Source organism: Barbus barbus (assembly GCF_936440315.1).
Source record: "Barbus barbus genome assembly, chromosome: 27".
NCBI classification, from domain to species: domain Eukaryota; kingdom Metazoa; phylum Chordata; class Actinopteri; order Cypriniformes; family Cyprinidae; genus Barbus; species Barbus barbus.
This window is the reverse complement of record NC_136755.1, coordinates 26,773,433-26,788,806: the sequence shown is the minus strand read 5'-3', so window position 1 is coordinate 26,788,806 and position 15,374 is coordinate 26,773,433. Positions and strand designations below refer to the sequence as shown.

Here is a 15,374-nt window from a genome sequence, read left to right as displayed (position 1 = left end):
CTCGCAGGCCTGGGAGCGTGTTGTTGTGGAACAGGGTTTAACATCTGTCTGGGCTGTTTATTTCCATCCGTGTTGTTCTGAAGAGAAGATCACAGATCAAAATGCTAAAACAGCAGTGTGGGTTCAGTCCAGTTTTTTTCTTTAATCAGCAAAAGCAGTGGAGGAAAAATTCAGAAGTGTACATGTAGATGGTTGTTTGATTTATCCAAAATCTTATTCTCTATACTCTACTGGTAAGTTTGGGGTGGTAAGATTTTATAATGTTGCATTTGTTTGATCAAAAATACAATAACAACAGTAATTTGGTGAAATATTATTCCAATTCAAAATAACTTTGTATTTGAATAAAATGTAATTTATTCCTGTGATGCAAAGCTGAATTTTCAGCAACATTACTCCAGTCTTCAGCGTCACATGATCCTTCACAAATCATTCTAATATGCTGATTTGCTTATCAATAAATGTTTATTATTATGATTATCAGTGTTGAAAACAGTTTGTGCTGCTGATATGCTTACAATATCTTTCCACAAATATACTATTTTGCATATGCATATTTTTGTGGAAACTGATACATTTTTTAATCAGGATTCCTTGATGAATAGAAAGTTCGACAGCATGTATTTGAAATAGGAATCTTTTGTAACATTATAAATAACTTTACTCTCACTTTTGATCAATTTAATATGGCCTTGCTGAATTAAAATGATAATTTCTTAAAAAAAAACTAAGAAAAAAACAAAACTGCTGATGCCAAATTGGGTACTGTAATAATTCACACACACAAAAAAAAATATTTATTTGCTTCTTTTTCTTCACCACCACATTCTGTAAATGAATTATGCAAATCACTACAACATTTTCATCCTTTTTTTTTTTTTTAATCCTATTGATTGACAGCTTTTATAGTGTTTGGTGCAATGCTAATTGTCATGTTGTTACTCCCCCCAAAAAATAATAATAATTTAAGTAGCATTTCATATCCACCTTTTTCTTCAACGTGGAAGTAAGCCAATGGGCGAGACTTCGGTTGATTAGCCACTTAGTAAATAACAAGAGGAATAACAACGTGCAGTAAACGGTAAAATTTGCACTACAAACCAGTGTGTTCATAATTAAGATAATTCATTAAAATAATATGGTAAGACACACCAATTTTAATATATCAAGCAGCAAAATGAACTGTTTTGTATAGCTAAAAATAGCTGGACGCGGATGACACCAGAAGCTATACCCATAGAATTTACAAATGGAAGAAAAAGGTGGATAGTTCAAATAGAGCTATCCATTATATTCTGTGTGTGTTCAGAGATATTTAAGGTTTCCAAGCCCTTAAATTGTGATTTAAATGGTGGTTCTTGTCCAGAATAAGCTGTAGTGTCATGTTGAAAATCAAACATCTAACTTTTGTGACTAAATCAAGGTTTTGGGTTCACACTGAATTTTATGACTGCTCATAGACACCAGAGGTTATCAATCAGCTTAAGTGAAAATAGGCATCTGTTTTGTTCACTCAGAAATGGTCAAACCCTTCGTCAGGCCTCAGACAAACAGGTGGCAGGTGTTAATACGAGTCATACGAGTTGATTTTGAAGTGTTTTCATTGGGAATGTCGGATGATTGTCATTGTAATGCACCATCGTATTCATGCGTTCTTAAGTCTTTCATGTGGAAATGAAAATCAAAGCTGTGATTCATAAGGATCATGTGTCTGTAGGGTAGACGCTCATTTAAACTTTCACAGACGTGTTGCACGGCACTCATTTGACTTCGTTATTTGGCCTCTGTCTATTATTCATCTTCAGTGAGGTTTGGGAGCTGTTAGCATCTGAATGAAGCTTTGAACAGCCGTTTCTTCTGTCTTCACACAGAGAGACGACGACATGAACAGAGAGAGTGAGTTTGTAAGATTCTCGTTACGCACCGGGATCAAACTCTCAATTGCTTTTCTCCTTAGGCGGCAACAATGTTGTGCAGTGTCCGTAAAATATAGAAAGAAGGTAAAAAACACCTGAACTAAATACTCCAGTGGAGATACATTCCTTGGTACTGAATGATTACTATAGTCATGTTTAATGTTATTGACGTGGCTCTTCAAGTGAATTCAGTTCATTTAATTTCCCTTTGCTGGTTCATCCAAACACCTGCTGGGGATTTATGCACTTTACTTCACATGATTATTTTATTTTATTTTGGTCTAGTTTTAATATTGTTTGATTTTAAGATTTATATTTGTTTCGATATCATTTTTTTAATTTTATTCATTATTTTCATTTTTTTCTTTTTTTCTGTATTTTGATTGTCATCATTTTGGATTTATAGTTAGAGATCAGATTTGCTGTTAAAGCAGACACTTGATTTGAAGTATACCATATAAGAAACTATTTGCCAAGTGCAGAGAGTGTGAGGAGTTTCTCTCAGTTGATCAAAACATATCTGAACTCAGAGCTTTTGATCTAGGTTTTCTTAATGTTATTTTATTTTTTTTTTTTAGATATTTTCTTTGATGGATTTCTTCTCTAAGGTTTGCATCACCAAAGTTTTATAAATTTGCAGTTTACCAGAGTGAATAATTTAATACCAGCGAGATTTCGAGTTGATTGGATGGTTAGCCAAAGAAAGTTTTGAATCACATACTGTAATAAAGGGAATTTTTGAGAGAAATTGAATTGAATTGTTATACAGCAGGGGTCTTCAGTAGGGGGGGTCTGTGTCAGTATTGCAGTGGCTTCACCAATTAATTCATCCAATTTTTGTGAGAAAAAAAAATCAATAATATATTATTTTAAAGTGCATATCATGCCTTTACTTATGATGTGGTTATATGGTACTTTTGTAGTAGCTGCTGTGGTTTTATTCAGAGATTGGACTACTAATGTTTTTGTGCAGCTATATGCATATGCAAGAAAAAGATTGATCAATTACGTGCATCTCATTTTTTGTGTCCAGATCTATTAATTATGCATGACAATGCATGTACAGATATATATATATATATATATATATACACGCACACACACACACACACACACACACACACGTATACACACATATTGTCACAGAATGGCCTGTCTCCAGCGTCATCACAATCACTTTCACCTGCACCTGATTACTGATCACCCGCACCTGCACCTCATCACCACCATCATCAAGTCCAACCACATAAAAGCACTCACCTCCATTCACCCAGTGTCCGATCTCATTCCAGCAACGTGGACTCTCCCCCGACAGACTCCAGTCGTTGAGTATTACCTCTGCATTCCTTACCTATTGATACTTACCTCCTGTTCTCCTCCTCAGTGTCTTCCCCGTCTCCAGACCGTCCTGTGTGTAGTTGGATATCCCCGCTCTCCTGTGTTCCACATCACTGCCTCGTCCAGCACCTGAAGACACGAAAGACACCTTAGTAGCACGAATCATCACCTGCAAGTTATCAAAAGTTCACGACTCACCTCACCACTCATCCTGTAAATAAAACATCTGTTATTTTACACCTACCTCTGTGTTGGGCAGTTTTGTTACACGTGTATATATATATATATATATATATATATATATACACACACACAGTGCCCTCCATAAGCATTGGAACAGTAAAGACAAAATTGCTCTGTTGGCTGTGGAGTCAAGACATTTGCAAATATGATTAAAAGATGAATATGAGACAAAACTACAGAATGTCACATTTTATTATTAGCTGTTTCAACACAAATATGTTTTCCATCCATCCATCCATCTTCTTCCGCTTATCCGGGGCCGGGTCGCGGGGGCAGAAGTCTAAGCAGAGATGCCCAGACTTCCCTCTCCCTAGACACTTCCTCCAGCTCTTCCGGGGGGACACCGAGGCGTTCCCAGGCCAGCCGGGAGATATAGTCTCTCCAGCGTGTCCTAGGTCTTCCCCGGGGTCTCCTCCCAGTGGGACGCGCCCGGAACACCTTCCCGGGAAGGCGTCCAGGAGGCATCCGGAACAGATGCCCGAGTCACCTCAGCTGACCCCTCTCAATGTGAAAGAGCAGCGGCTCTACTCTGAGCTCCTCCCGAGTGACCGAGCTTCTCACCCTATCTCTAAGGGATCGCCCAGCCACCCTGCGGGGAAAGCTCATTTCAGCCGCCTGTATCCGGGATCTTGTCCTTTCGGTCATGACCCAAAGCATGACCAAACCATAGGTGAGAGTAGGAACGTAGATTGACCGGTAAATCGAGAGCTTCGCCTTGCGGCTCAGCTCTTTCTTCACCACGACAGACAGGTACATCGACCGCATTACTGCAGAAGATGCACCGATCCGTCTGTCAATCTCCCGTTCCATCCTTCCCTCACTCGTGAACAAAACCCCAAGATACTTAAACTCCTCCACTTGAGTCAGGAACTCTCCACCAACCTGAAGTGGGCAAACCACCCTTTTCCGACTGAGGAAAACACTTTTAGAGTTCATCCCACTCATTGATGTGAGCATAAGTATTGGGACAGTTGAACATAAGGCAGATATAAAAGATTAAGTAGTAGTAGCCCTTTATTGTCACTAGTCACAAGTACCAGCGAAATTAGCCATCAACTTGTCCATTTCAGGACAGGAAGACAGGGAATTGAGGAAGAAATACAGCATAACATGAGGAAGGGGGGGGGAGAGAAAAAATAACCCCCAGACTATGCTCCTTTGGGAGTACAGTGTGAGAGCAGAAAAAACACCACAGCAACAAAAGCACATAATCAATACAGCATAGACACACGACTTTGCAACAGGGGAGGTAATCCAGCTCCGGCAAGCAGCCATCCGGTCCTGCAGCCATTCTCGGCGCTGGTCATAGACCTGCTTGTCAGACTGGCGGTACAAAGCGGCGAAGGCGAGGGATCGGGGGTGGGGAGGTGAATGCATATCTGTATATGTTCGTCTGTGTGTGTGTCTGTATGTAAGAGTTTGTGTGGAAGGGGGAGAAACGCGAGAGCGTCTCACTGCAGAGCTCTTCCTGGGGTTGTTTTTTCCAACAGCGGCCTTGGCCGATGCCAGTGCTGGTTGAGGGGAGCCGAAAGAAGATAAGATTGCAATTGTTTGGTCTTGGGGCGAGTAGCCGCATTCCAATTTTCACGGCTACTCTCTTTGTCCATTCTGGTCTCCAAATCCATACATTTTCCTTTTCAAAGCCGTGAGCTTCTCCGTGATGGTATCCATATTGCGGTTAACCTGTTAACGTTCACCAGAGCGACGTCGCACTGAACACTCTTTGTTTGCATGTGTCATTGTTTTCTAATAGAATAAATGAAACGGGACAAAGTTAATCTTGTCAAACTATGTATCATTCTGAGGGTCTAAGCCTCAAGCATCGACGACAGATCGCTGTTTTTCGATGGAAAGCTTATAAGGAATGAGTGGCACAAATTTGCTACATTTGTGTAAGCAGTACACATCCAAACACGCAGAATAAAAAAGCAGTACGTACCTTTATCATTGTAATAACGAGCCACAAACGCGTCCACTGCTGAAATCCCAGTTTAGTTAGAGAGGTAAGGGTCCACAGAACAACATACCAGCGAGCACTTTTAGTCCAGCGAAACAGTAACGTTGTAATAAGGATGAATATTCCTTTGTTTACGTTTCATTTCTTCAGAGAGTTATTGTTCGCGTCCGTTATGGAATAAATTACGCTCAAAAACAGCGTCTTGGTGGTAAAAAAACAAAACGATGTTACAGCATACGGTTTTACAAAAATAATGAGACCGTCTACGGAAAAAAAAGTCTCAGAAAAGCGGAATATAGATTATTTGAATTTGGCGCTCCCTCCTGCGAGCTCTGACGCGGGCTATGACGCTTCTGTCATCTGAGCGGGGCGTAACTTAGCGATCTGCTTTATCCATAAAAAACTGTTTTTTTTTTTCTTCTACATTTTTTATATGTGTGTGTGTGTATTGTGTGGGGAATGTGGCCGTGTCTGCATGATTATAATATGTATGGACGCACATCAGCGTGTTTATTAGCGACTCTATGACGGCTATCATTGTGATTCATTGATCAGCTATTATTGATTATATGGCCCATCTGTTTGATTATAATCTGAATGGAAGCACATCAGCGTGTGTTTACTGACTCTATGACCATGTCTGGCAATATCACTTCACGTCTGGCAGTGATATTTATCATTGTAATAACGAATAACGAAGAATACTTCAGTATACATACTATATACAAAGCATTTTTTTCTATTTTTTTTCCTTTTTATTACTCAAATAATTATTTTTGTATTTTTTAGTGCTCAAATAAATCTGTCTATTATTTTATAATTGAAAAACTATGCAGGAACATGTATAATGACTAAAATAGCTTGTATAATTCTGCAATCCATTTGGTGGTTATTTTTCCTCAAACAGGGGGGAGGGGGGACTATAAATAGTTTCAGAAAATATTGCAGGAATCTCATTTTTCATGGTATCTTCTTCAAATTTGAAATATGAACTCATGAGACCAGTGGCTTTCGATCCATTACTTTTCTGGATTGCTCCAGGACTTATTTCATGTATTTGTATATGAAATAAAAAAAACATTCAGTGTGGAAAAATATTTTTCAAGGCACGTCAGTGCCTATAACTTTTTATCTTTTTGAGCATTATCAACTCTGGATGATAGATAGTAAAGCCCAGAGTCTCTTCTTTCCAAAGATACCTAATTTGTTTGTGTAAGCACACTTTGTCACAAACTGTTACCATTTTAATTTAGGTAGGTTATTTTCACCTGCGAGGCCACAAATGGCAGTGAAGGTTAACAGGTTAATAGTCTCAGTCTCAATGCTGACCGCTCTGCCCACTGCTTCAATCATGACGGGCAGCCTTGTGAGGCTTTGGACAGCTGTTCCCGTTTCCTGAATTCTTCGATAACCCAGGGCAAAGCCTAATCCAATCAGCAGAAGACCTGTTATCATGGTTCCGAATAGGTAGATATCTTCAATGTCCTCCGCGGAAAGAGCCGCCAGACACACGACCTGCCACCTTTCCCATGCGTGTCAATTGCGTTGAGAGACCAGTTGATCAAATACATGATTTCCAGTTTGGAGAGCAGTGCAGAGGGAGTCTCTCAAGTATTAGACAATAGACGAGACGAGACGAGACAGCAAAGCAGGGAAGGTAAAGGGAGGAGAGGGAGAAAAAAATGCGTCCGCCTTCGTTGAGAGCCAAAGAAGAAGAAACTAGATTAAAAAACTATTATTTAGTTGCAGATCCCTTGCGCACAATCACAGCAGTGAGTCTGTGACCCATAGACATTACCAGACTCCTGGTCTCATCCTTTGAAATACTTTTCCCAGCCTTTAATGCAGCCAATTCCAACTGTTGCTTGTTTTGGGGAGTTTCTGCCTTTACTCTCCTCTCCAGCTGGTGAAATTCATGTTCAATTGGATTTACATCTGGAGATTGACTTGGGCAATCCAAGACTTTCCATTTCTTTGCCCTTATAAATTCCTTGACTGAGCTGGCAGGGTGTTTTGGGTCATTGTCCTGATGCAATATGAAGCACTTCCCAATGAATCTGGTGGCATTTTCTTAAATATTGGTAGGTAAGATGGTTTTGTACCCTTCCAAATTCATTCTGCTACTGTCATCATACATTAAGTCATCAGTAAAGTTGAGAGGGCCTGTTCCAGAGGCAGCCATGCATGCCCATGCCATGACACCACCTCCACCATGCTTTACAGATGAGGCTGTATGCTTGGGATCATTGCAGTTCCCTTTTTTTCTCCACATTTTTGCTTTCCCATCACTTAGATAAAGGTTCTTCTTTGTTTCATCGGTCCATAAACACAGTTCCAAAACTCTTCTGGCTCACCTTTGTGCTTTTTTGCAAATTCTAATCTTGCCTTTCTATTTTTGGTGCTGGTCAGAGGTTTGCATCTTGCTGTGTAGCATCTGTAATTCTGTGTCAAAGTCTCCTGAGGACAGTAAATTGTCAGAGCATCACCCCAGCTTTCTGGAAGTTGTTGGTGATTTTACAGACACATCTTTTAGGATTCATTTTCACAGCTTTTATGATTTGTCTGTCATCAACTACTGTTGTTTTCTCAACCGATCGGTCGTTGTTGGTTTCCAAACTCTTGATTTCTCCATGCCCTTTGTTTTTGCTAGAGCTCTAACTGACTTCCTCTTTTCTTTTAGCATCCAAATTGCTTGCTTTTCTCTCAAAGTCAGCTCCCTCATCTTCATCCTGGTTCGTGTGTGTCATCATCGAATGCAAGATTCAGAATGAAGAAGTAATGGATATAACTGATACAACACATTTCCTGCTTTTAATATCTGAAGAATTAATGCAACAGGACACAGCTGATCACTTAGAAAGACCTGTGAGGCAACTGTTCCAATACTTATGCTCACATCAGATAGAGGGATGAAACTCTAAAAGTGCTGAACTTCTTAGCTGGTAAAACATCTATGTGTTGAATCACCCAATAATACAATGTGACATTCTTTAGTTTTGTCTCATATTCATCTTTTAATCATATTTATAAATGTCTTGGAATTTTGTCTTTACTGTTACAATACTTTTGGAGGGCACTGTAAATAAAAAAAAAAACAAAACATGCATGCAAGGTCTCAAATACACATTTTTTTATATTATTATATATATATATATATATTATTTTTTTTAATTTTTTTTTTATTATTATAATAATAATAGTAGTAATAATAATAATAATAAACATTGTAATTATTTTTTTTAATAGTTAGTTTAAAAATCCTGACGTTTGCCGATCATTTCATTCCTTAGTGCTGTAATTCAATATTTCCCTTTTTCTGTCTTCCAGAGAAGCTGTTTGGTGAGTTCTTGACCTGGGACCTGCAGGACGCTCTGTCCCACCTGCCTCTAAAATCCGGTCAATCCGTCTCATCCCTGCCAACATAAGCACCAAACTGGACTTCTCCGGTCAGGAGAACCTGCTACACGACCTGAATGATGGTAAACATCCACCCGACACGCAAAAACAACATCATTGGGGTCCGTTCTGGTATGTCCCATCCAATTTACGATCAATTTCTGAGAGTGCATCACCGGAGCCATCGCACTATAATCAAGACTGGCTTGATTGCTCTCTGATAGATAGAAAGGCAGTATTCACTTTGCCCTGTTATGGTAGATCTGATCCAAGCAAGGTGATTTGAAATGGTGTCTGTACCCTCTCATTTCACATTCAACAGAGACATCAGCTGTCTCTCTCCTGTATTACCCCCTCTCCATCCCCTCTGCCCTCTCTTATTTCCTCTCCGGATTCATATCTTTTTCTTCTTCACATCTTGTTCCTTTTGTCTGTTTCCTGGTTATATTGCACTTATACCTTCTTTTTTCCTGTCTAACCTCTCGTTTTACCTCTCAAATGCACTGAAAATGAGAAAGCACCATTATCACAGTTGTTTCTACTAAGCAACACTGAAGTGGAGTTCAAATTATCTTAAAACTGTTCCATATGATTTTAAAATAGACAAATTTATTGACAAAATTAATTCACATGTACACTGTAGTGTTGAAAAGTTTGGGTAGTATCTGATATATATATATATTAGTGCTGTCAAACGATAAAAGTTTTTGTTTACATAATGTATGTATGTGTGCTGTGTATTTATTATGTATATATAAATACTCACACATGCATGTATATATTTCAGAAAAATGTTTTGTTTATATATTAAATATATATATTTATAATATAAATTATATGAATATAAATATAGACGTAAATATTTTCAAAATATTCTGTATTTGTGTGTTTATTATATATTAGACACACACACACACACATATATATATATATATATATATATATATATATATATATATAAAATATTATTATTTGTATTTTTTTGAAAGAAAAGTTCAAACATTTATTTGTCAGGGATGCATGAAATTGATTAAAAGTGACAGTGAAAGTGGCAAACTTTCTATTCACCAAAAAATCCTGGGAAAAAAAAAATATATTACAAGAATATGTGAACTGTTTTCAACATTGATAATAAGAAACATTTCTTGAGCTGCAAGTCAGCATATTCGAATGATTTCTGAAGGATCATGTGACACTGAAGATTGGAGTAATGATGCTGAAAATGTATAAATAAATTAATTTAATAAATAAAAAAGTAATAAATAAGTAAATGTATAAATTGATATAAAATAAAAAGATTATGAAATGCATGACAAAATGTTAAAAGTAATTAAAAATTATAAATTGAATATAAAATAAAAATTAAATATCTAATGTTAAACTTTTTAAAAAATATATTCAATTAATATTTTAAAATATCCACATATAAAACTATTTAAAATGGGGATAATATTTCAGAATATTACTGTTTTTATTGTATTTTTGATCAAATAAGTGCAGCCTTGGTGAGCAGAAGACACATCTTTCAAAAAGAAAAAAAAAACAAAATCGTAAACTGATGTAAATGTGGCCTGTCATGTTAATATTTCAGGTTTTTGAGTTATTTTTACAAATTTGATTTAGTAAATGGTCTTTCTTTAGGAAAAAGATGAAAGGAAAATTTGGTTCGATATCCACTCAAACAGACCAAATGATCTGACCTGCTCTCCAAATCAGTTTAGATGTTCATTCTCACTGAATGTCAACAGTTGACTTTTTTGTATATTTTTAAGGAATTAAAGAACTCTTGCAATAAAGTATAAAATGTCAGTAAAAATAAGTTGCAACCTCTTTTGAGCCCAAAAGAGCACCCACTGAGAATGGGAAATGTCCTCCAGGTTCTCTATGTCTGTTTGTATACACATGTAAATATTAATGAGACTCTAGCAGGACAAGCAGACTGTAGCAGACGAGCGGCGGTGTGCATCAGTCTGCTGCATTTCTGCTTGAATTACAAACAGGTGCGCAATGAACAGCCTCCTTCCTCTCTCTCTCCTCTCCTGGGTCTCTCCTCAGACGCTGTTAAAATGTTTTAATTATTGTTGAAATAATCATTTTCTCTGAATTAGTCTGATAAGACAGCTTAAAGCCTGTCCTATTAGCGCAGCATGTAGAGGGCAGTGAATTGTAAACACTGCTGATGTTATCGCAGGTGCTAATACATTATTGCTGTTATTTAGCAGTAATATTGGCACTGTTTGCTATTGGTTTTCTCATCATTGTGGTTTGTAACTGTAAAAACGATAAAAAAAACCCCAATCAAAACAAGTCATTCAAAATGTTGAATTGGTTGATATTGCACTTCCTCATCTCTGATTGGCTGCTCAACCTTCTCTCTATTGTGATGTCATATTGGGATGCAAGACATCCTTGGTGTTACATGTTTTGCATGAAGCCGCTTCCAGACTGTTGTCAACATATTTATACAATTTTTATACATATTTGTACAAATTTTCCAGCCTGAAGTATGACCTACACAAATGAAATAAATCCAAGGGGAAAAGTGCAGCGATTTATACCGTGCATTTGAAAATGCAACATGCGCCAGTCATCACTTATTAATATGTTGACAACATATTAGGGTCTCTCATTGGTTTTCCGCCAAAATTGAAGCTATACAGTTTAATGTTTGAAAGCAAAGAAATTAAGGCTCCCATAAATATTGGTATGAGAATTTCTTTAAAATAACAATAACTATGATGATTATTATTATTAGTAGTAGTAGTTGTATTAAATGCTCTTTTTTTTACAATACAGTAGTATTACAAAAGTTTTACGTGTGAAAGCAAAGAAATTAAGACAACCATTATGATTAATATTGTAATTTTACTGTTACATAATAATAATCGTAAAAATATTATTATTATTATTAATGAGTGTTTATTTTTTATTTTACTGTAGTAGTAGTAGTAGTACAGTAGTATAGTATATTACAATTTAATTATAATTATTACAATATTAATGTTTATTTAAATAAAAAAATATTTTGTTTATTTTTATTAAATATTTTAAGTAGTTTTTATTTTAGTGTATTAGTGTTATTACTATAGTTTAACGTTTTAAAACCAAGAAATTAAGACAACCGTATTTATTAGCATTGTGATTATTATTTTTATTATTAATAATAAAAAAAATAAAAAAAACTTTTTTATTTTACAGTGAAATTATAGTACTGTTCCAATTGTTTTATTTATTTTTAATTAAAATTAATTCTAATTATACGAATATAAACAAATATTTTTATTATTAGTATTATTATATTGAATGGGGAAAAAAACAAACATTTATTTACATGCAACATTTATTTTCTTAGTAATGATTTTTAAAGGTTCAATGAGTAAATTTGCTGTTTACCAGCTGATTAATCAATTCAATAAATTAATTGTTAGACTGATTCAGTTGATCAGAGTGAGTTTAATCAAACTGATTCATTAAAAAGAAAACATTTGTTAGTTGAACACACCGTACATTTCCTTTCTGTCCCTTCCACTCTGTTCCCTTCAGCCCGTTTTAGTCTCTATCGCTCTCTGAGCGTCTGTCTCCATCTCTCCTGTCAGCATAACTCAGGCTGGGATGGCGGTGATGTCTTCGCTGTGCTGCAATGCTCTGTCTGACTCTCAGGAGGCCGTTGGGTTCAGTCCGTACACGAGTTTCTTTAACATGCCGTGCGCTTTCGTTCATTCATCCGTCCTCTATAAATCGTCTCCCCGTCAGAGAGCGGCAGAGTGCGAGGGCCAGACAGTCAGACTAAACACATTAGTGCCTGAATGTTAAAATGTCAGCGCAAGAACAACACAATGAGAGAGGAGAGCGGCTCCATTAAACCGGACGCTCCCCCCGCTGGAGGTAAGCGTTTACCCTTCATGCAGATGCAGGACATTAGCCAGCCGCAGAGCACTGGTGCGGATGATGTCACGCCGCCTCATAGGGATGAACTTGCTAGCCTCATTGGATAACGTCTGGTAATCACCGAGCACCGTGTTTTCTGATGCGACCCGCGCTGCGTTTTACTTAAGCAGGGGAGTAAATGGCGTCTGCTAGGCATAAGCTGTTCAGAATGTTCATTAGGTGGATCATTTGAGCTGATATTGAGCTCCTAGACCTTTTTATTTCTTTTGTCTACTTTGAAATGTCAAAATCAAATTATGACAGAAAAAGGATCAAGAATGCATTGCTAGTAGGTGTTGATTATAGAGCCAGATGCCAAAATAATCTCGTTTTACTTGGCAACTTTTTGTTTTGTTGTGTTTTTATTTGTTTTTATTTTGGAAACTACCTTTTAAACTTTTAATGGCACTATATAAAATAACAATTTATAGTTATTATTATTATTATTAAATATTTAAATAAAGTATTACATTTTTATATTATTATTATAAAATATTATTATAAAAATATTAGTTAAATCATTTAATGTACTATATGAAAATAATTATTTATGCATTTTATTAATAAATTATTTAATGTTTTTTATATTAATATTATTACTATTATGCGTATTAAAAAACTTTTATGACCTGTATTATTATTATTATTAGTAGTAATAGTAGCAACAGTAGTATAAAATATTTATAAAATATTTTATATTTATATAAAAATACAATTACTTATTTTGTTTTTTATTATATTTCATTTCTAATTATTATTAAAATAGGCATACATATATATATATATACATATATACATATATATATATATATATATATATATATATATATATATATATATTAATTCAAATATAAATATATTAATTTTAATCGAAAAAATTATTTTATATTTGAGTCAAAATGTATCTGTTCTTTTAGCTTATACATGTACACATCTTAGCACCACCCTCTTCTGCTTGTGTGTCACTCTTAACTCCACCTCCTCTTACCTCATGTCACTCTGTTTGCTCTGACCTGGTGTCTGGGCGTCTGATTCTTGTAAAGTTAACAGCAGACATTACGACATATTGTGTGAGACAACTTTGAAGGGAAATTATGTCATTTCGGAGGCCATGGGACTCATAATGAGGATAATAACTTCTCTGTGTGCCGAGTGATTGAACACCCTCTCCTTCCCTTTCAGAACCCACAGGTGGTAAAACACAAATACTGACCAGATCTGTCCTGATGTGAGCTGCTATGTACGATGACTGAAAATCACATTCTGTTCTACAGACATTCGTTTCTATTCATCAAAGAATCCTGAAACAAAGTAGTATCATATTTTCCACAAAAATATGACGTGCCAACTATTTTCAATATTGATAATAATAAGCCATGTTTCTTGAGCAGCAAATCATCTCTCCTCTTGAGCACACACCAGCACACTCTCTCTCTCTCTCTCTCTCTCTCTCTCTCTCTCTCTCTCAGGTATCTGACCCTAATCTTCCCTCTCCAACAGCTTCAATCCCAGCAGAGCAGACCACATTCTGTCTCTTTTATCACTCCTCAGTCCCTGCCAGGACAAGAAGAAAGAAAGACTGCACTGGAAACAGCTGAGCTGGAGAATTCTTCTCTTCACTGCTAAGCCGTTTGGGGGTTTGGAGATCGTGAGACCCGGAACACTGTCACTCTCTCTCTCAGTTATGAGAGGGGAAGTTATGAGACGCACCTTTCACCTGCCGTCTCTTCTGCTCTTCCTTCTCTGTGGTATGTCAGAATCCAACCAAGTGTATTGGAGCATCATGAGATACGGAGAGAAATCTGTGCATGGCAAACGCTGCAATTTACCCTGATTATTTTCCCTCAGACGGAGCCAAAGCAGGTCAAACCCAGAAATGTCACCGCTACAGAAAACCTTCAATTAGAGCAATGGCTTTGTGTGGCAGAGAATGCAACCTCCATGTTTGTTTGTTAATTTATTCATTTTTAAGACACTACCTTTTTTTATTATTATTATTATTATTATTATTACAAAATATTATTATTATTCTTGAACCTTTAACCACTATATAAATTAAATTTATTTTAAATATTTTTTTATTTTATATTGATAATATAAATTATTTTAAAAAGTATTTGTTTATTTATCTATTTGTTTATTTATTTTAAATTATTAATTTAATTTTGAACATTGTGACAAATCTGACATGATACAGGATAATGAATGAGAATAAATTAGATTTTGTTTACGCACTTTTCTGTGAAAGTGGCCTTTAAAATGTGAATGAGGAACATGCATTAAATAAGTATAAAGGGTACATTTTATTTCATATGGGCTTTAATAAAACAAGCATGTGAGGACGTGTAAGCATTTTTGGGTGATGCAAATATTTTAACAAATGTTTTGAATGTAATCATTTTGAAATGAATCACAATTTCCAACTCCAACACCATTTATTGTACAAAAGTTTAATTAGACATTTAAAACATCTCTGTTTTAATAATTAAAAAACTGAAACACTCTACAAGAAACATAATGTCCTAGTAAAATGGGGTAATGAGGTATCAAAACAATTTTGGTTAATTTTTATTTAACCAGCGAAATCACAATTTTTA

At 36.0% G+C, this 15,374-nt stretch overlaps 1 pseudogene across 1 annotated transcript in view; it reads left to right on the top strand.

Moving 5' to 3' along the window:
• LOC306847470 (trafficking protein particle complex subunit 9-like) overlaps window positions 1-15,374 on the top strand; it is a 226,550-nt pseudogene that overhangs the window by 83,968 nt on the left and 127,208 nt on the right. The window contains exon 10 of the transcript in view: window positions 8,782-8,933. The product of the transcript in view is annotated as a trafficking protein particle complex subunit 9-like (transcript). The remainder of the gene's footprint in view (window positions 1-8,781; window positions 8,934-15,374) is intronic.